The sequence below is a fragment of the Arachis ipaensis genome, chromosome B7 (assembly GCF_059453495.1).
Source record: "Arachis ipaensis isolate K30076 ecotype BB chromosome B7, ASM5945349v1, whole genome shotgun sequence".
Classification (NCBI taxonomy): Eukaryota; Viridiplantae; Streptophyta; class Magnoliopsida; order Fabales; family Fabaceae; genus Arachis; species Arachis ipaensis.
Window position 1 is genome coordinate 25,230,938 of NC_142442.1, and position 22,859 is coordinate 25,253,796.

General features: G+C 30.7%; 1 non-coding gene and 1 pseudogene across 2 annotated transcripts; one reads left to right on the forward strand and one right to left on the reverse strand.

The window, feature by feature from the left end:
• Positions 1-1,457: 1,457 nt before the first annotated feature.
• Positions 1,458-1,587, reverse strand: LOC148550617 (U6atac minor spliceosomal RNA). The gene has a single exon (XR_015895231.1). It is a non-coding gene; the product is annotated as a U6atac minor spliceosomal RNA (small nuclear RNA).
• A 2,733-nt stretch (positions 1,588-4,320) lies between these two features.
• LOC107609807 (APO protein 3, mitochondrial-like) lies at positions 4,321-7,150 on the forward strand (annotated as a pseudogene). The gene is made up of 3 exons (XR_015891971.1): positions 4,321-4,786; positions 5,330-6,693; positions 6,801-7,150. The product of XR_015891971.1 is annotated as an APO protein 3, mitochondrial-like (transcript).
• The last annotated feature ends 15,709 nt before the right edge of the window (positions 7,151-22,859 follow it).

Consider the following 22,859-nt stretch of genomic DNA (forward strand, 5'->3'; position numbering starts at 1 on the left):
GTAGTTCCATAACTTGGATGGGAGTTGATTGAAAGGAAGACCTTGAGTTGGAATGCTTAAAAGAAAAATTGTAATTGGGTTTATTGTTGGTTTGCTCTCTAGTCACTGACACCAATCCTTCCAAGTAAGTGGATTGGGACTTGTGGATAGAAATAGCTTTCCAACTTGTTTGACTTTCCCTTACCTAGTAAGGGATAACTAAACAGAACAACCCTCAATTATCAATTAATCTTGAGAGTACTCCAACAAGAATAGGGCTTCCAACTAATCTACTCCCAGCCAAGGCTTTTATTTAAATTTACACAAATTCTCTAATTTAATTTCCTGTTATTCAACTCAAACATTTTTTGAAAACATCTGATTAATAAAATAGCACACTTTTCTGCAACTCGTTGGGAGACGACCTGGGACTCATACTCCCAGTATTTTAATTTAAATTTTGTGACAACCCTTCTAAATTGATAAGCGGATTTCTGGTTGGTTAAGAACTGTACTTGCAACGTGTCTCTTATAATAAATTTCGTAACTCGCCAATTTTCGCCACGTCATTATTCAAATCCCAAGGCACTATCTTGTTGAGCTCATCATATCACCCTCAAACAGATGGGTAAAGTGAGGTTCTAAATAAAACACTTGAGATGTACCTCAAGGATTTTTGTTTTGACAATCCTAAATTGTGGGTGGACATGCTTCTATGGGCTGAATTTTGGTATAACACCACATTTGACTGCAGCATCAAAATGTCCCCTTTCTGAGATCTCTATGGGTGTGAGCCCTCTTCCTTGATACATTACAATGCGGATCCAATTGACGAGCAATTATTTCAAGAGCTCCTGTTGACTCGAGATAAATTTCTGGGTCAACTGAAGGGTACTCTAAGAAAGTATCAACAATTTATGAAGACTTATGCTGATAAGAAAAGAAGGGATTTGGAGTTTGAAGAAGACGCCATTGTGTTAGTAAAGCTCCAACCTTATCGCCAACACTCTGTTGCATTGAGAAAGACTAAAAAACTAGGGATGAGATACTTTGGTCCCTTTAAAGTTCTTAAAAAACTGAGCCCAATGGCTTACAAATTTGATTTGCCACAGGAAGCAAAAATTCATAATGTGTTCCACATTTCATTGCTCAAAAGGTTTAGAAGAATTGCTCAGGAGCATTACTTGCCACTGTCACTGGAATCTTGTGAGGCATGTAACAGCCCAGACCACTCGCTAGCACGATATTGTCCGCTTTGGCACACAAGGCCTCACGGTTTTGCCTTTGACAATAGGGATGCTAGCCGAAGCCCCCCACACTCACCCGTCAAAACGCGTCATGCTTGGGAGAGGTATCCACGCCCTTATAAGGCATGCTTCGTTCTCTTCCCAACCAATGTGGGCCTTATAATCCACCCCCTTAAGGGAGTTTACAACCCACCCCCCTAAGGGAGTCCAGCGCCCTCGCTAGCACATCGATCCGGGTCCTGGCTCTGATACCATCTATAGAGATGGTAAGCCTTAACCGAGTGTGTATAACAGGAAAGCCCGAAGGCTGTTCCCGTCCCTGTCAGGGGAGATGCCAACCATCTCTCCTTTTCACGAACACATCGGTTAGGGAGGGGAACGAAGCATGCCTTATAAGGGTGTGGATACCTCTCCCTAACATGACGCGTTTTGACGAGTGAGTGTGGAGGACTTCGGCTAGCATTCCTATCGTCAAAGGCAAAACCGTGAGGCCTTGTGTGCCAAAGCGGACAATATCGTGCTAGCGGGTGGTCTGGGCTGTTACAGATGGTATCAGAGCCAGAACCCGGATCGATGTGCCAGCGAGGGCGCTGGACTCCCTTAGGGGGTAGATTGTAAGGCCCACATCGGTTGGAGAGGGGAACGAAGCATGCCTTATTAGGGTGTGGATACCTCTCCCTAGTATGACGCGTTTTGACGAGTGAGTGTGGAGGGCTTCGGCTAGCATCCCTATCGTCAAAGGCAAAACCGTGAGGCCTTGTGTGACAAAGCGGACAATATCGTGCTAGCAGGTGGTCTGCGCTGTTACAGATGGTATCAGAGCCGGAACCCGGATCGATGTGCCAGCGAGGGCGCTGGGCTCCCTTAGAGAGTGGATTGTAAGGTCCCACATCGGTTGGGGAGGGGAACGAAGCATGCCTTATAAGGGTGTGGATACCTCTCCCTAACATGACGCGTTTTGACAAGTGAGTGTGGAGGGCTTCGGCTAGCATCCCTATCGTCAAAGGCAAAACCGTGAGGCCTTGTGTGCCAAAGCAGACAATATCGTGCTAGCGGGTGGTCTGGGCTGTTATAAGGCAGGTCCCATTTTGACACCGAAAAAAGTCCTTCAGTCGCGAACAATATTAAAGAATGGCAAAAAAGAGCATCAATTGTTGGTGCAATGGGGTTCAGGGTTCAGAACCTCACGTTGAGTCCACTTGGAAAGTTGCTGAGAGCTTCCTTAATGTTTATCCAACAATCAACCTTTAGGACAAGGTTGAGGTTAAAAGGAGGAGTAATGTAAGGAAGAAATTAGCCAATGCTGATAAGAGTGGGAACATGCATAAGAAACACATCCACATTAAAAAAGAGTAGCAAATTCTGTTATAGAGCCAAGACAGATGACATGCAGAGATTCAAGGACATGGGAGAAGCATGATGGAAAGAATTACAAATGAAAGAATGGAAGGCTACATTCAGCAAGAATGATGGTATTCTTTCTCTCCTCTCTTTATTTTCTCTCTCTTTTCTGTTATTCTTTATTTTCTTTTTTTCTTCCTTATCGGTCCTAATTCTGCCTTCTTTCTTTCAATACTTCTTTACGAAGTATTTTACACTAGAATGCTTGGCTTGCTTCTTGGCTCACTACCTCATTACTTTTTTCTACTATTCTTAGACTAGGATTCAACCTTTCTAACTTTTTTTATATCAATTTATTGTATGTTTTCATTGGATCCTTGTATTTTATGATGTTATATTAGCTTTGGAAGAATGAATTGTTGTTCTTCACGGGTTGTAAGATAAGGAAATTATAATTATAGTGAAAAAAAATTATTATAGTTATTTAGATCATTTAAGGTAATTTTATTTTGAGCGAAAATATTGTTAAAAAAGAGTACAAAACTAAAATTAAAAATATTAAAATATTTAATCAAATATATTGTTATATTTTATTTTATTTTTATTAAAAATAAAAATAAAAATGGCCAAACCAGTTAACTTTTTTTTTTTTTTGTTGGAACCAATTAACTCTTAACATTTCACAATAACGCCACCAATCACCATATTTAAAAAAATAAAAAGTTAAGCCGATATCAGTTTTTTTTTGTTAGTAGATTGGACAACCTCCAATTTTAAGTACACAACACACCTACATATTTCTCACATATTTACCAAATTTTCTCCTCAATTGCAATTTCTAGAATTTGAACCCTAGACTTTTGAAGTGGGAAGAGGGATATATGCCATATGAGTTAAGGCTCACTGCCATTTATTAGTTCTAGAAACTTAAATAATTTGTTTTTTTTTTTTTTTGGTAGAGGGGCTTAAGCCCAAAATAATTTGCGTTTTATTCCACAGGCTTGTCATGTTACAGGTTTGAGGCCCAAACTAGGCCCAATATTGAGCATCTGGACTCCTAAACTATCGCTAAGCTTACTAGCTTCGATCGTATGCTCCATTTAGGGGTGTACATGGCGGGGCCACACTGGGTTTGGCTTAATCCAAACCCGACCTGAAATATAGATCGGGCCTAATTTTTAGACCCTAACCCGATCCTAGACCCGATAAAATCTACGCACCTTCGGGCCGGATAAAACCTAGGTAAAAACCGGGTAAAAACCGATCTTTAGCATGTAAAAATCACCTAATCTCCAACCATTATTTCACAATTCACATAGTAAAATTCACTTAAAAAATGTAACAAGAACCAACCCTTCTCTAAAATTAAAGCATAACCATAATCAATACTAATATTGTCTAATAACACCAAATATTTAAATCAATACAAATAAGTTAACACAATATTATGCATTAGTCTAAAATCTTATGCATTTTAAACATAAAACATTAACTTATAATCTTATAATGACTAATAACACAAAATATTAAGGTTTACAATATTTAAATTTCACATAAGAATAGCCATCATACATCACTAATAACACAAAATATTAATTGTGTATGATGATCGGGCTATCGGGCCGAGTTCGGGTGACCCGAGCTATAGCACAGACCCGACTCGAAATAATGACCGGGTCTATTTTTGAGACCCCTTACCTAACCCTAGATCCGATGAAATCACACTAAATTAGCTCCTAAAGTGTTTTGGGTCGGGCCGGGTCTTCGGACCAGGCCGGGCCATGTACACCCCTTGCTCCATTTCCTAGCACGGCGGTTCCCACCACTTCTACCGTCAACCATTCTTAACGGATATGCGCGCCATCGCCATCTCTTCGGAGATAATTTCTCATCTTAAGCGACTACCACACCGCTTCAATGCAACCCTCTCCTTCTCGTCAGAGACTTCACCGCTGGTGGCGTTCGGGGACGACAGAGAATCCACGTACTCTGACGTGCCGAGGCCTTGCCGGAGGAAATCGGAGAGGAAGCCGTATGTGACGCCGATGAAGGTGCTGATAGAGAGGGCGAAGAAGGAGAGAGAAGCGCGTAAGGCACAGCCCTGTAGGGTTGCTGGTTGCGGAACTTGTTGAGGTGGCTCACCGAGTATATGTAGCTCGAAATTCACTCGTATCTGGTCTGAGTCAACTCGCCCGAGCCATTCCCGGGTTGCGCTGCGAGTAAGTTGCTGTGAATATTTTATTTTTATGTTGATTCTGAAATTTCTAAGCTAGAAAATTTGCCAGATGTTGCGAAAAATTGAGGAACCAGTTAGTTAGGTTTCTGTTAAAATTGATTTTTGATGCAGTAAGAGTTTCAATTTTTTGTTTCCTTTTGCACAATCATTCAGTCATAAAACTTTTGAAGGTCAAACTTCGGTTATGGATTGTGAAAAACTTATGGTAATGATAGATTATTTTGATTTCCCTAAAATATAGAACACTTCGAACTTGCTGAGATTGAGAGTATAAGTTAGGAAGTGTACATTTTTGTGTGCATTTACATTGTGTGATGGATATGTTCTTCTAAGGAAAGTTTGTGTTGAGTTGCATTCTAGGCTTTCTAGTTGTTATCATTTAACATTTAGAGAGATGAAAAGAGAAAAAAGAGTGTTATTTTTTTTATTTTTTAAATGGTGTTGTGGTCTTGTGGATTGTATGTGCTTCTTTATTTTTTCTTTCTTCATCCGAACTGGTTTGCTTTTACTGGTTTCTCCATAATAGGTTATGCAATGAGGTTCACATTGTTTATGTTGGTCATGAAATTCGAACATGTATTGGACCAAGGAGTGGTTCGAGGAGTACAATGCATGTCTGGAGAGGGGGAGGGGCTCGGGATGTGGTCTTCTTCCCAAAGTGCTTCCATCTTTATGACCGTGTCGGTAAGCCAAGAGTCGGGCACGATGAGAGGTTCAGTGTCCCTCACATCCCTGCCATTGTTGAACTCTGTATACAGGCCGGTGTAGATTTTGCAAAGTATCCCACAAAAGGGAGAACAAAACCTGTATATTGCATTGAGGGGAGAATTGTAGATTTTGAATCTGTTGTGGAAGAGGTTGAAAATAAAATAGAACTTTCTTCTAAAAATACCAAAGCACTTTTCTATGCATCCCCTGAGCTGGCCAGGCATGTAGAGAATCTCTCAAATTTAGTGATGAACAATAGCAATCTTGATGGGTTGACTGAGGAAGAACGGAACAAAGTAAGGGATTTAAGTAGTCATACACTAGAGGCATGGTTTGAGATGATATCAGGTGCAAAGAAGATGATGGAGAAGTACGGTGTGAATACTTGTGGATATTTTCCCAAGGTCCAGGTTGGTCTGGAGGGACATAAGTTGAGAATGCGCAAGGCTTCAAAGCATCAGTCTCGGAATGGTTTACATGTGTGGCAAGAGGCAACAATAATAGATGATCTTGTGGGTCCGAATTATGTCTGGCATGTTGACGATCTGAATGGATCTCCTCTGAATAACAATCTGAAAAGATATTATGGCAAGGCTCCAGCTGTGGTGGAACTCTGTGTGCATGGAGGGGCTCTTGTTCCGAATAAGTATAAGAGCATGATGAGATTAGATGTTGTTTCCCCAGACCGCGACGAAGTTGACCTTGTTGCCTGATACATCATAATCCCCTTTGAAGTTAGACAATATATTTTTCAATCAAGATTTAGAACTCAATCAGATAAGATCTTGGACTATTGAGTTTGATCAAAGCTGAGGTTTGGTCCCCACTGCTGTTCTTTCTGTTGTTGTGACTACTCTAGGTCAAAATTCTTGATCTTTATACATAATAATTGATAGTTAGCAGCATATTCTATCTTTGGAGAAAGATACATAGCTTAAAGAGGGGTATAACAGATATAAGATATTGCATTATCATGTTGTGGGTCTCAATTGACATGCTTTCTGCTCAAACTGTGCAGTTTCTTGTGAAAAAGTGTTGACTATCGACACTGGAATTGATACTATGAAAGACCAAACAGCACATAGTGCAAACTTCAATGCACATAAATGAAAATTCTAGCAGCAGCCATCAAAATAAACCTGAACTTTCATCTTTCGGTGACAAACTTCAAGCATGCCATTGGTATAGTCTTCTCTAAATGATGCTTATTAATTTGTTCTGGTTCCCAAGTCACCTGAGTTTGCTTCCCTTAATATTTATTGAGCATGATTCCTTGCACTTACTTTTAGGTTAATGGTTGCTGAAAAAGGTAAGATTGTGGAAGGATCCAGACTATGGAAGTCGTTCTGTTATCACACAGAATTTGTAGACTCCACACAGAGATGTTGTGAAACTCCTTAAGTTACCACACCCCGCATTGTATATTCAAATGCATTTTTATTTTGGAACCAATAAGAAAAGAATTTCATGTAATTACTTCATTTTTGGTCTGTATTTACCCCTTACCAAATTTTCTCAATTTTTTATTATCTTAGAGAGAAATTAACAGAATACTTACTCATGTATGTTGAATGTTGCATTCTTTTTTTCTCTGCCCCTGACTATGGAAATAGTTATTGAACTTTGATTCTCTTTTCACGGATTTCATAGTTTATTTCAAGTATTATTTTTGTTTTTACTTTATAATTTGAGCTATAGCCATGCTGAAAGATGTGGACGAGTGAATTCACAAGATAAGAAGGAATCAACTATGAAGAATGAGTGCATTAGGACTTAGGAGAGAGGTGATGATAATGATGATTATTATATAGTAAATTGCTTTATGGCCCGAATTTTTTTTTTTTTTTTTGGGTCGGTGGATTTAACAACCTTCAATCCTAAGTATCCCAATAGATTGGACAATCCCAATTCTAAGTACACAACACACCCACACACTCTTCACATATTTTATCACATTTTTTTCTCAATTGCATTCCCTAGGATTTGAACCGTAGACCTTTGAGGTGGGGAGGGGGAGATATGCCATTAGAGCCAAGGCTCATTGGCTTTATGGCCCGAATTTAAGTGTTCATTATGTGGCCCGTTATTTTTTTCTAAGAATGGGCCAGCAGGCCCAGAATTGGAAAACATTACATGGATTAACACCTTATATGTCCCAGCCCAGAAAAGAACTCGTAAACAAAAATAAGAAAAGAAACTTATGTTCCTATTGTTCGTATCAATGGGTTTTATTTATGAGAAATCATTGGGTATTTTATAAACATATTTTAATGTGTGGTTTAGAAATATGACAACAAAAAAAAGAAAGAAAAAGAATTGTTTTAGAAGCATCTAGAACTATTTATTTTTATTTTTATGTTGTTCATCCAAGGCCAATGAAAGATGGACCATTGTAGATTTGGGAGACAACACTAAATGGTTGGTATAATTGTTTAGAAATCACCTCATATCAAATCAAATAAGAATACAAGTTTGAATCTCACTACTTTTGCATGAAGGTTGCCGTAACGATGAATTCTAAATACTTCTATTAGTAGACAAAGAACCTAAGTATGCCCTCCCCTTAATTGAACGAGTAGCTAGTGTGTAACTACTATATTTTTAACTAGTTATAAAAAAGAAAGAAGACCACTTTCAAGTTTCAAATGCATGTATAAAATAGTTCACATGACTTCTGCAGTCTCTTTCAAATCTCTTTAACTCCCTTTCAAGAATCAATTCATCACTTAGATTCATAGAATTCTTCCAGTTAATGTTGCAGCTGACACAACACAGCTCTACCAACAAAAGACTAGTTGTGAGTTAATTATGAGAATTCACCTGAGAAATAAAGAATACACTAGCAAGAAAAGCGTGACGCTTATCAATTACTATTATTGGTGAAAACTGAAAAGTCTATATGTGAATATAAATGTGAGTTGAGAATTAATTAGAAGAGAGATTCATGAACGTACATACATGAATCTGGGGCCCTCCAGCGTAGTCAAGTTCATAATAAATTGGACTGGTGAACATAATCTTGGATATGTCACAATCTCACATTATTAAAAGATAACAAATTGAAAGCCACAAGTATATGATAATTTAGTTATTAATTATTATTAATATTCAATTATCACATATAATGGATATCACCAAGCTTACTGATTTTTGGAAGCGAATCAAACATTAGAAGATAACAGATTGAAAACCACAAGTATATGATAATTTAGTTATTAATTATTATTAAGATTCAATTGTCACATATACGAATAGCACCAACCTTACGGCAAAGATTTAAGCAAAGATGTTTAAAATATTTTTAAATAAAAATATTTGATTTTATCTATTTAATAAATTATTATATATTAAATTTTTGGCACGTGATATAAATTAAAAGTGTCGTCTTTATTAAAAAGTGTTCTTATATTTTTAGAATCGTTATTTTGACGCCAATTTTTTAACTTGTTTAAAATTTAATTTTTTAACAAAAAATTTATTAGAAGACTATTTTATCTTTTTATTATTTTTTATAAATTTTATAATATTATTTTACTGCTTCTATTTCATTGTCATTTTGATATTTTTTATTTTGCAAATTTAATAACTTTTTAAGAGTTGATGAATTTTCATTTACAATTTTTATAAGTCTCTTAATAATTTTTTGATACATGTTTCAAATCATCAAATGTTTGTAATATGAAAAGATCAAATATTATTTAAAAGTTATTAATTTATTTTGATATATTTTAATTTTTATTTATTTAGTTCTTAAATTGGGCTTTATGTTTGTAGACAGTGGCGGAATTTAATTGAGACAATGGGTCATGGTTTCCCCAAACTTTTTATAAAAAAATTAGTAGTAGTTCTTTAAAAAATAAAGAATAGTTCAATTGACTCAAATGCTTTACTATAACTTAAAGCACCTTCTTCAAAAAAATACGTTGCTTTACTTCTCTATTCGCATCTCTCTATTCAACAAGCAACACTCTCTATTCAAGTCACTAAAGACTCGAAGAGTATCATTATAAACTATTATATATTTTTATCTGTAGAATTATTTATTTATTATCTTATTAGTAACAAATTTAAAGAATAATTATATTTATAAATTTTATTTTGATATAAATATTATTATTAAATTTTTATGTTAAATATGGCCCTCCCAAAATTTTGTTTCAAACTCTGCCATTGTTTGTGGGCTTTAGGGTTTTCTTTATTTTAACTTAATGAGAGGTTATAAATACATCTTTAGCTATTGTAGTCATAGTATTGAGTGATTAGAGGTGCCAAAACACTTTTTAGTTTCGTGATGAAACTATGATGTCAACAAGTGAGGTTGAATGAGTCTTTGTTGCATCAGGAATTTGGTAAAATGTTGAGGAGTACCTTCAATTCAATTCCCAAACTATGGCGTGAACAAGTTAGGTTGAGGAGTCCATTTCTTGTTGCGTCAAGAAATTGAATGAAAAATAGAGTGATTCTCTTTGTATTCAATTTTAATCTATCCCTTTTATTTCGATTTGATGAATTTTAATGTATCTTTCTTATTCAATTTCAATTGATGTCTTGTTTATCTTTCTTCTGTTTTTTCTTATCATTTGGTATCATAGTTCAGATATTAGATTAACCTTTATTAATCTATGTATGTTCTTTTGTATCTAAAAAAATAAAAAAGAGTCTAATATCTCTCACGTTCTTCTTTATGTTCTTGTCTTTTTTGTTTGTGTTTTATTGTTATCTTGTTGTTCTTGTTGATTTTATATTTTTAAAAAAAAAGTATACAGTGCAAAAAAAAAAGAGAAAAATATAAAAAAATATCTTATTTATATTTGTCCCTTTTCATATACTATTTTTCCAACTACAAGATTTGAGGACAATTTTTTTTTTGAAGAGGAAGAGAATGATACGTGCTTCAAATGTTCATAATATGAAGAGATCAAATATTATTTAAAAGTTATTAGTTTATTTTGATGTATTTTGATTTTTATTTATTTAGTTTCTAGATTGGGCTTTATGTTTGTGGGCTTTAGGATTTTCTTTGTTTTAACCTAATAAGAGGTTATAAATATCTTTTTTTAGCTATTGTAGTCGGAGTATTGAGTGATTAGAGGTGCCAAAGAACTTTTTGGTTTCGTGATAAAACCATGATGTGGACAAGTGAGGTTGAGTGAGTCCCTCTCTTTGTTGCATCGAAAATTAGGTAGAAGGTTGAGGAGTCATTTCGATTCAATTCCCAAATTATGACATGAATAAGTTAGGTTGAAGAGTCCATTTCTTGTTATGTTAAGAAATTAGATGGAAAAAGTAGAGTGATTCTCTTTGTATTCAATTTCAATCTATCTATTTTATTTCGATTTCAATTTTAATGTATTTTTCTTATTCAATTTCAATTGATATCTTGTTTATCCTTTTTTTTATCATTTGGTATCAGAATTCAGGTGTTAGCTTATTAATCTATATTTGTTCTTCTTTTATTCAAAAAAAAAAGTTTAGTGTCTCTCACGTCCTTCTTTATATTTTAGTCTTTTTTGTTTGTATTTCATTATTATCTTATCGTTCTTGTTGATTTTATATTTAAATAAAAAATATACAATACAAAAAAAAGAGAAAAATACAAAAAAAATTATCTTCTTACGAATTTTTTTTTGTAAAGGAGGAGAATAATACGTACTTCTAATATTCGTAATGTGAAGAGATCAAATATTACTTAAAAGTTATTAGTTTATTTTAATGTATTTTGATTTTTATTTATTTAGTTCCTAGATTGGACTTTATGTTTGTGGGCTTTAGGATTTTCTTTATTTTAACATAATAATATGTTTTAAATACCTCTTTAGCTATTATAGTCGGAGTATTGAGTGATTAGAGGTGCCAAAATACTTTTTGGTTTCGTGATGAAACCATGATGTAGACAAGTGAGGTTGAGTGAGTCCCTCTCTTTGTTGCATTGGAAATTGGTTAGAAGGTCCATTCAATTCTCAAACGATGGCGTGAACAAATTAGATTGAGGAGTCCCTCTCTTATTGTATCAAGAAATTGGATTAAAAGTAGATTGTTTCTTTTTGTATTCAATTTTAAAATTTTAGTTTTATTTAAATTCATATTAGTTAGAATTATAAATATTTGGTCTATTAATTTGGATAATTTAATTATTTTTCCTCTTAGATATTCTAATTTATTTGTTGATTCAATTTTATTCATATTTTACGCTTTTATTATTAACTCATGTTTTTTTGAGTACATTTTTTAATTTTACCCAAATAAATAACTTTACAATCAGTTATTTTTGCCATCTTTATATAAGTGGTGGCCTGCTAATTTTTGTAAGCGATTCAAACATTATTTGATTCAAACATTATTTAACCAAACGAATACTTAGAAATCACAAAATAAATATCAGTCAAATTATATGGACATAAAAATAGAAAATCAATCCCATATATATATATATAAATAAAAGAACAGTGTTCCACATATAAATATTTTTGGTAAATAAATTCAATCAAATTAGTTTAAATTTAACAAAAACTATTTACATAATATGTATACATTTTTCTTCTTCTTCACATTTTTTATTGACATAACACAGAATTTTGTTAAAAAAACACAGAAAATTACAGAAAAAATTTTTACATACCATATAAACTTTTGCACGTAACACAAAAATTTAGGGATACAGTATAAAAAATTTTAGTACATAACACATAATTTTAAAAAAGAAAGATAAAAAAAGAAAGGAAAAGGATGATGATGATGACGAATGAATGAAGAGGAGGAAGAAAAAGAATAAAAAATAAAAAAATAAAAAAAATAAACTTAGACTTAATTAAAAATATGCTTAACCGCCTAATATTTTTATTGTTAGAATGCGAAAGAAACACCTTTTATATTTATAATCAAACTTTATAAAAAATACAATCAGACTATAATTAAATTTAATTCACATTTATAATCAAACTTTATAGATAACATAATTAAACTATATTTATATCTATAATGAAAAATGAATAGAAGCATCAAAATATAGTGATGAATGCTTTTTGTTATTCATCATATTTTGATTATATTACTTTAGAAAAGTTTAATAATTTTCCTATAAAAAAATTGATTAGTTTAGTGATTATATTTTATTCAAAAAGATTATACGTATAAAATAATATGTATAAATATATACAAATACACAAATATATTTGTAAATATTGCCACTATTTTTTACATATTTTTTACCCCAAAATCTTAGAACAAACTACAATAGTTGAATCAATATAATTAAAAGTGAAAATTTATATAAAATAATTTTTATATTAAATTATTAGTTAAAAATTGTTAGATAATTTAATATATTTCATTAAATTATTATCTAACAATTTTCAACTGTTAACTTCATGTGAAAACAACTGTATATGATAAATTTTTGCCATAATTAATTTAGACACAATTATAAAGACATAAATTTAACCATTCTCAACGAATTTGAGACTTTACCTTGTTAGGACATTATTTTTTTAATTTATTTATGGACAATACATATATCAATCATAATCACAGAATTATGATATTTCATGACTTATATAACGGTTATTTCATTTATTATTATAAATGTTGAATTAAATTAGTTATTATTACTTTTGATTTGAAATTAAATAAGATTAAAACTAAATATACTATTTTATTTAGGTTTTAGGTTTTAATAGGTGTAACACTCAAATATAAATAGTGACTTTAGAATTTTGGTCTCTAACACATTAAAATTGCCTCTATCTGTAACTCTTTTTCTACGAGAAGAGTTACAATCAGTCCTATTAAAAAAAGAAGGTTTTAATTGAGAAAGATCAAAAAATCAAACTCTTCTAATTATATTCATGAATTCAGATACGCTTCCGTATTTAAATATTTCTTTCTTAATAATTTAACATGAATAATTTTAGGATTAAAAAAATAAAAAAATTTTAATAAGTAATATCAGAGCTATCCATAATTAAGTCATTGAGAATATTTAATTTTAATTTTTTTATGGATCAAAGTATGGTTGTTCGTTGTTGTATTTCTTTTTTTTTTCATCGAATACATACGGAAGCAACAGCATCATACAATTTCGAATGCCCTGATTTCTAATAATACATTGGCAAGAATGAATTAAACTCATCTTAAATAAAGTTAATCTTTATGTTTCAAAGTGTTTCATTCTATATTAACAATAGATGGAGGTGCACAAATATTCTTTTTGTAATTTTGTTATATAAAAGAATTATTGTGACTTTTTTATTATTTTTTTTTTGTAGATTTAATTTTATATTAAATTAAAAAATTAACAACTGACTAATAAGGACTCAATATTATATGGTTGTTATATATTCTGTTTTATTATTTTATTTATTATTTTTGTACTAAATAAGCATTTGGTTTTGTTACATAAAAAAAATGAGTAACAACTTAGGTTATATTATACCTATATATTTTATAAAATTTTATTTTAAAATAAATTAATTGAACATAATATTGTCAAAGTAATTTTTTTAATGAAAATTGATTTATTTTAAAACGTTAAAAATATGGTAATACATCATTCATGTGAATATTGGTCAGATCAAAGGAATGTCTATATTTCGTAGAATTATACATGCATATTAATGGTAAATATATGTTTCGGTAATTAGTTAAGAATAAATCAATACTTATTATTTATGCAAATTATAATTCGCTCAAAGAAAGTATATTGTTTAGCCAAATAATAAATATTAAACTTTGTGTTTATTTTCTATTTAAGTATGCAATCACTAATCGGCTCAAAGAAAGGTTGGTATTTGACCAATTGATAGAAAATATATGCGGTAATAAATAGGTATAATTCTTAAGTTTTTATGTGAACAATGATTCAATTCAAAGATAGGCTTATTATTTGACAAAATTTTGTTGATAATATTTGGTAAGCTGCACTAAATGAATTTATGTGTGTGTAGTTTATGCGAGTACAGATCGACTCAAAGGAAGTTTATATTTGGCCAAATTACATGCACATTTGTGGTAATAAACATGTAATACTTATTTGGCTCCATGTGAACAATAAGTTTGTCCAAAGATAGACTTATTGTTTGGCAGAATTTATTATCAACGTTTGATTATTGTATTAAAATACCGCTTACAAATTAATATTTTTGTCCAAAGACTAAATATTAATGTTGTGTTGGGTATTTGTAATGGACCCACCATTATATGAATTTTATTCATATGATATGTAACTTGTGTGAATATTTTATTTTTCTTTAAAGTTATATTTGTCAATGTTAATCTATTTATTTAATAATTTTTTTTTGCAATTAGAAAAGGGAGACTTTCTGTCATTAGTAACTTGTATTTCATTAAATTATTATCTCATATGACCTTTTGAAATAAATGTGGTTGCTAACTTATATTAGTTCAGTGAGAGTAAGTATATTTTCATATCAGCGACATGCAAAATTATAAATAAAGTTATGTCTACTCAACTCTAATAGAGACAAGTATAGTCTCATTAGGTGCCTTAAGAAAATTATTTTTTCAAAAGTGCATAAGGTTTATTATGCTTTAGTAGTAGTATGATGGATAATAAATTTATATAATTACAATTATTATGTATTTTATTAGTATCTTTGGTAGATATTTGAGTCAGTTAAGAATGGATCACTAAATAGTAGACAAATAAATTTTGTTATAACAAAATATTACATGTTCACATATATGAAGTCACAAACTAAAGTTAGAGATAATTTGGTATTCAGATTTTGACTTTATTGGATGTGAAGACAATTTTGATCCATTACAGGCATATTCATATGCTCATTGGAAGAGTTCTTTTTAGAAATGTGTTGAAAAGACACTTATTACTCTTTTTACTAAAGTACTTGAATATAAAATACCTTTTAAAGGTATCCAAAAGACACTTATTAGGTGACTACAAATACGTGTCACAAATTATAGATATATATTTAAAAGACCACTTGAGTTATTTTGTGATAATGTTTAGTAGTCTAATATTTTAAATTATTATTAAACAAGAGAGTTTAGATTGTTTAAGTAGTGTCTAATGAGCAAATTAACACAAACTCCACAAATACATGCATATTTAGTTTATAAGAAACAAACACACAACAAGGTCTTTCGTGTGGATACTATTTACACTACAAGAGAGACAGTAGATAGCAGCCGCTATTTAGTGGTGGTTGGTCGAGCTGCTGCTATCCCTCAATTTTGTGGTAGCTGTAGCGGCAAATCTGGGGAACGCTGCCAATCTGTTTGAAACGCCGCCTGCCGCTCTGTCCCTCAGTCTCATTATCTTTTCTTTCTCAAGACAAACCAAACTTAACCCTAACCCATCTCTCATCCTCAAACCTTCAGATCCTATCAAACTCAAGTTTTCCGTCAGAACCACAAAATCACCACTGTCATCATCTTCTTCTTCTTCTTCCACCTTCGCCGAACAACCATCGCAAAAACCCTTTCTCTCTTTCTCTTCCCCTGTTTTCTGCATTCTCTGTCTCGCCACCGGCTACCATCCAGTGCCGTCACGACCATCTTTTTCCCCTCCTCACAACCATACACTATGGCTCTCTAACTCGCCCCTGCCTCCCTCATTCCCAGTCGCAGAATCAGAATATAGCCACTCTAGTTCTAGCGAGTTCAGACGCGGCAGCGGCTGGTCACTGCCACTACATCCCTCTCTCCTAAGTTCTTGCTCTATTCTTTGACTCAGGTTCTCAGATCACCTTTTCTTCTCTATTTTAGTTAATTTAGGATTAGTTATATGTTGATTCTAATATTAATTTGATTTGGTTAGGATTATTTGTCGCTATTAGTTGAGTTTATGTTAGAATCAGGATTTTCTGATTAGAATTAGTGTTAGTTTATATATAGTTAAACATGATGTTAAGAGCTTCTTGAGTTTGAATTTCAATTTGTTTGGATTGAATGACTGATACTTTGCTGAGTTACTGCAAAATGCTACTAATTTTTCATGTCATTAGTGTTAAATTTTGATTTGGTGTTGCAAAGAATGCTTGTTAGTACTATTTTGTGTTGTTTTATGCTTTTGCATGCCAAGTGTTCGACAATATACGAAGTGTTTTGAATATGTTTCACCATACTGATATGAACAATTTCGACAATGTTTTGCTATATTTTGTATGAGAATTATTATTATTTTTTGGTTGAAGGGGAAAAGTAGGATATGTGATTTATTATTTGCTGTTTATGCTTCATTTTAGTGTTTTAGAGCTATGATGATAAAGGGTATGTCATAGATGTTGTTGTTTGGCATGATGGAGAGGTCTAGAAGGTTGCTCTTGACACAAAGTATTGAGGATGATCCAGAATGTGGAAAGCTTGCTAACTTTGTACCTTAACTAATTACAGGTACATTTGGTTGCTAGTGTTTTCTTAACTTTCCATTCAAATTTTCTCTGAGCATCACTCTTCTCTGCATGCTTCCATTTGAATTAAGTTAAATGGTACTTCATTTTGACCCTTTATCTATATATACTATATCTGCATGCAAATGGGCGTTGAATTCTTTGGATATGCATGAAAATAATTGTCAAGGTTTGAGCTAATATTAAATATAAAGTTTTTTAGTTGACTGATCTATAAATAGGTTATTATTTTCCATGGAGATTGTGACAACTGCAGCTGAACTTGGGATAAAGCTAAACACTACCACAGTTGAAGAATCTAAACAAATGAAAATAAAACTGGTTTACAACCCAGAGCTGAATTTTTTGTGGACCAGGACATGAAATTAGGTATCATTTAATCTTCAAAACAGCATTTAATTCAAATTCGTGTCACTATTTTTAGTTGCTAGGTTAAAATATTTATATTTTTAGGCTCATATTTTCAGTTTATTCGCTTATAATCTTATATTTTAAATTGTTATCAATTTATTTCTATGTGACAATTTTATTAGTGTAAAATTTCATGTCACTTTAACAAGATAATTAATTGACATTTTAACTTTTTTTAATTTTTATTTATTACCCAAAAATCTAAACTTTTTTTAACATTAGGAGCCTTGGGGAAGACAATTCAACTGGCATAGTGATGAAAGTGATTTTAAATACAGCAATTATTAAGGATACTACTAATGGTGTCAGGATTAAGACTTAGCAGGTACACCTCCTAATTAATACTTTACTTTTTTTATTGTCTTTTAATGGTAAAAATTTTGCAAAGTATTAATTCATTGCATATAGTTAAAAATTGAAAGTTTTAGTTTTTAATTAATATTTTTTACTATTGAAGTCTTAAACTAACACCTTAGTTTGATTAGCAAAATGGAATACCATTAAATAATCAACAGCTACCAAAAGGAGAGATGCAAGTATAGTATTATTATTCCAAAAGGAGTGCAATGAAACTCCTGTCTTTTTTGCCTCTCTTCAATTATTCTAATATCATAAAAATAGTGTGTTTGAAACTACACTAATACTGTCCTTTTAGTATTTTGTATAAATTTAAAATTTTAACAATCTAATTTTATTTTGTTACAGGTATATCTCTATTGTCAAAATTATAGATCTCTCATCATTAATTTCTAAGTCTCTTGTCTAAGTGATAGAAATACAGAATACTCAAGAAGAATTTTCAATTGAGGAATAAAAGGTAACAATTCTCTTTAGTATATCCCTATTAGTATATCCACGTTCTTCTTCAAAGAGGAGCAAAGATGCAGAGTTCCATAATTTATTTGAATTTTTTTTCTTTTCTCTTTTTGAAAATTGTTCTATCTTTGGAGGTTTTAATTGATTGTGTAGTTTAAATGTTAAATGTGCTTGTTTATGTCCATTTTAGCTGTTTATGTCTATTTTCAACATGACCATTAACCATACTCAATTATATTTTGATGCTTTAAATTGTTTTGTACAATAAAAAAAGAAAAAGAAACAAGTGTTGAGAGATGTTGAGAAACTATGTCTTTTTCTAAGATGAAAATATTTCCTGTGTTTGTTGTTGTCTTTGGGAATCTTTTGGGCCGAGACTCATGTCATGTCTTCGTATATACTGATTCTCAAGATGGTAATGTGCCACAAGATTCTTTATCTTATGTGTGTTTGGGAGTTCCTTGTTTCACTTATTCATTCAACAAGTTATTTTTTTATTTATTTTTAGCTTTGGCGGTGGTTCCATAAATTATGTGAAGAGATGAGTCATGATCCATGATGATCTTATTGGTCATTATATCAAGTAAATTTTTTGTACTTTTTGATCAATTGAACCATGTTTCATTTTTATATTATTAAGTAGTGCATTATTTGTTAAGTTTTAATTTAATTTATATATTATACTTTTTTCTAAGATAGAGCAGTATTTTACCCTTAGAAAGGATATACACCAGACTAGTTTTTTTTTTTTTAATGGTGTTTTTCACTTGTCCTTTCCATTAGAGGTAGTTTTGTAATTTGTTATCTCCTGTTTTTGCTTTGTTACTCATTTTATATGATTATTTGATTTAACTGAGTAATTATTTATTTTACTATTTAGAGATCTTGTGGAGATCACTTGGGTGATTTTGGACTACTCTTGTTATTGAATCTTCAGGAGTTTTCATAAAAGTAGAGAAGGTTTCATCACATTTGAAGGTTAATATTTTCACTTTACCTTTGTATTTCACTTTGCTAGCTTGAAATATTTATAGTTTGGCTTTATTTTATTATTCTGTAGGCTAGTGCCAAAAAAGTAAAATAATATCAGCTCTATTTTTAATGATAAACCAATGTTTATATGTCAGAAATGAATGAGAATATTGAGAAGATATACAATCCAAACGTGGATATAGTTTTTAATGAAAGTTGTATTACAAGTTTTGTATGGATTTTTATAGTAAAGAAAAATGGAACAAACCACTGCTGGTCGTATTTTTTTTTTAAATTCATGCATAAAATTGTGGCGGTTTTAAACCGTTGCAGTTTTTTTTTTAAAAACCCACATCAAAGTTGCGGCGGTTTTTTAACTGCTGCAATTTAAAAAAAATCATGTTTTCCAAATAGCGGTGGTTTTAAGACCGACGCAAATAACTTCTTCCATTTAGCGGAGGTTATGCCAATGGTTGCTGAAAACTGGCGCAAAATGCATTTCCCGCACCCTTATGGGCGGCGGTCCCTAATTCGCTGGCGTGCTATTTCGCGACGGTTTGAAACCACGGCAATTTGGTAAAGAAACCGCCGCAAAGCTCCATTTCTCTTGTAGTGTCATATGAGTGTCATATCATTTTATGATATATTATTTCAGTAAGAGAGTACATTTGAATGCTCATATGGTTTAGACAAATTTATGAATATATATATTTTTGTAGAAATAAAGCATTTAGTTTTGTTTTCACTCTGATTCATGATTTCATAAAGGTATTAAAGTTGGATTAGTTGAAAATAAGCATGTATGAGATTATTTTCGCATGTAATTTCTGAATTTTCTCATCTAAATTTGATCTATGTCGTTGAGTATATTAGTATGGTAATTATCGTGATTTTGTCGCGACACTAATGTGATAAAAGTTGCGGTAATTCCATAACTGATATATGAGACATACCAGATTGTTTAAGTAATAAAAAAATAGCATTTTGATGCGCGCATAAAGTTTATAAGATGTGATTGTGTTAGAAAAATATATATGTATAGTCCAAATGGGATACATGTATCAATCATAATCACAGAATTAAGCTATTTCGCATTAAATAACTTATATAACAGTGATGATCTCTTTTATTGTTATAAATGCTGAATTGAATAAGTCATTATTACTTTTAATTTGAAATTAAATGAGATTAAAATCAAATATACTATTTTATTCGAATTTGAGGGTTTAATGGGTGTCACACTTAAATATAAATAGTGACTTTAGAGTTTTGGTCTCCAACACATCAAAGTCGCATCCGTAACTCTTTTTCCATAAGAGGAGTTGAAATTCAGCCCTATTAGGGATAAAGAAGGCTTTAATTGAGAAAGATCAAAGAATCAAACTCTTCTAATCATGCTCATAAATTCAAGTACGATTTCACATTCAAATATTTCTTTCTTAATGATTTAATATGGATAGTCTTAGAATTAAGAAATTAAAACCAAGTATTTCCAACCCACCTTTCACAATTTACATCTCAACAGAATATTAGCCACCATCAATTTTTTTCTTAAGTTTTTAGAAGTATTTATATTTAGAATTTAATTTTTTTAATGTATCGACGATATAAAAGTATTTTATATAATTATTTAATTAAATTTATATATTTAAATAATTTTTTAAGTAATTTATTTTAAAATTAATTACGTTAGATGATGTAATAATACATAATTAAATATCATAATAAAATTATTAATGAAAATGTATAGAAAATATAAAATTTAACTTTTTTATTGTATTATTATGTATTTATTAAAATTTTAAATTTTAATTAATAATAATTTTAATATATGTCCTAAAAGTACATATTACCTAACCTATTCTTTTATACCTTCATGGAAATTAAATTCTTGTACTTAATAATGAGATAACTAATGTTCAACCAACTTTGGTCTTCGCTCTTAGTCAATGCAAACAAGCATCTTGACAATAATGTTGTCGGCAATCATACTAAGGAAGGGACCCCATGGTTTTATGTATAGATGCATGGGCTAAAATTTCAAACAAACTGGAAGAAATAATAAATATTGCAATTTCTATTAGGCACATATAATTTGCCTTGATTACCTTATCTGGTGCTAAATCTATAAAATTGAATGGAAGGATCTATCATCATCACTGTCAACAGCATTTACTCTCTTAATTATTAACAATAATGTTAAATAGCTAAAATACTAGCAATAATAGTTTAAAAAAAAAATACTACCAATAATAAATAAAAAGACAAATTTAATAATATTTTCATTCATAAGAGAGTATAAATTACTTTTTCAATTAAATTAACATAATTACTTTTTTATTATTATATAATTTCATTTAATTATACCATAAATCAATTTTAAATTTATATAAATCAAATCGCAAAAACTTTTTTCATTATTACATTTACAGTGATACAAATTTTTTTTAAATAAATTTCTTTTAAATTTTGATATCATGAACCCTAAAAAGATTTTCAAAATCACTATAACACATTTTATAAAAAAATCCAAACATTTGAAATTCGATCAACATCAATTTATTTAAAATAAAAAACATAAAAAAATTATTGATTTGTGATCGGCAAAATAAATAATAAATAATAAAAAATAATAAATTATTTTCACTTAGTTAATTATGAATATTATATGTTTAAAATTATAAATATTATACGTATAAAATTATAGATGTTAAATTAGAGATATTATAATAATTTCTTTATACAATTCATATTTTTATACACAGATTATTATAAAAAAAATATAAATATAAAGTATGAAAGAAAATTATGAAACAAATTTTTAAATATAGTTATTAACTGATCAAATTAAAATATAAAATAAACGGATTTGTCTAAAGTTTGAATTTCACTTTAGAAAGTAAAGTATGATTTTTTATCATTTATTTTATAGGTGGGACCAAAAATAAATATGAGAGAAAAACCATTCAAGGATAGAAGATCACACTTTACCCTCTAAAATACAAATTTAAAATTTAGAAGATCCAAATTTAAAATAAACATACGTATGAATACCAAATACAAAATATAAAATAATTTAAAATCATGACTCATTAGCCCATATGTGAGCTAATAATTTAAATTATACAATAAGATATAGCTTGAAATTGGATAATATTAGTTGTAAAAATATGTTAATTATGAACATTTTATATATATAAGATTGCATATGTTATGGGATGAAAGTACATAGGGTTAAGTACTTTTTTCGCCCTTAACGTCTTGAGTCAAAATCGAAATCGTTTCCAACCTTTTTTTTTATTAAAATCATCCTCAACGTTAAAAAAATATTATAAAATCATCCTTTTGTCCATAAATAATATTTTTCGGATAATTTTGTCCTTAAACAAAAATTAAAAAACCCTCCCCACCCTCACCACTAACCTTTGCATCATCATCACCATCGCTACCCATCTCTCTCTCCCTTTTCTTATCACCATCACCACTGCCACCATAACCATCACCACTACCACCCACCCACTACCCCCCAACCCTTTTCTTTTCACCTAAACCCTTTTTTTGTGCAACAATTCAACAACAGCAACAACCACACAATAAATTTAACAGAAATTTTAAATTAAACAACAATTCAGCAATCATCAACTGTAATTTCAGATCCAAAATCAGCAACAACAAAAATTTAAAAAATTAGAAAGAAAAAATGATGTTTATGTTCTTCAAAAATTAAAAAAATATAAAAGAAAAAAAAAGGAAGAACGAAAC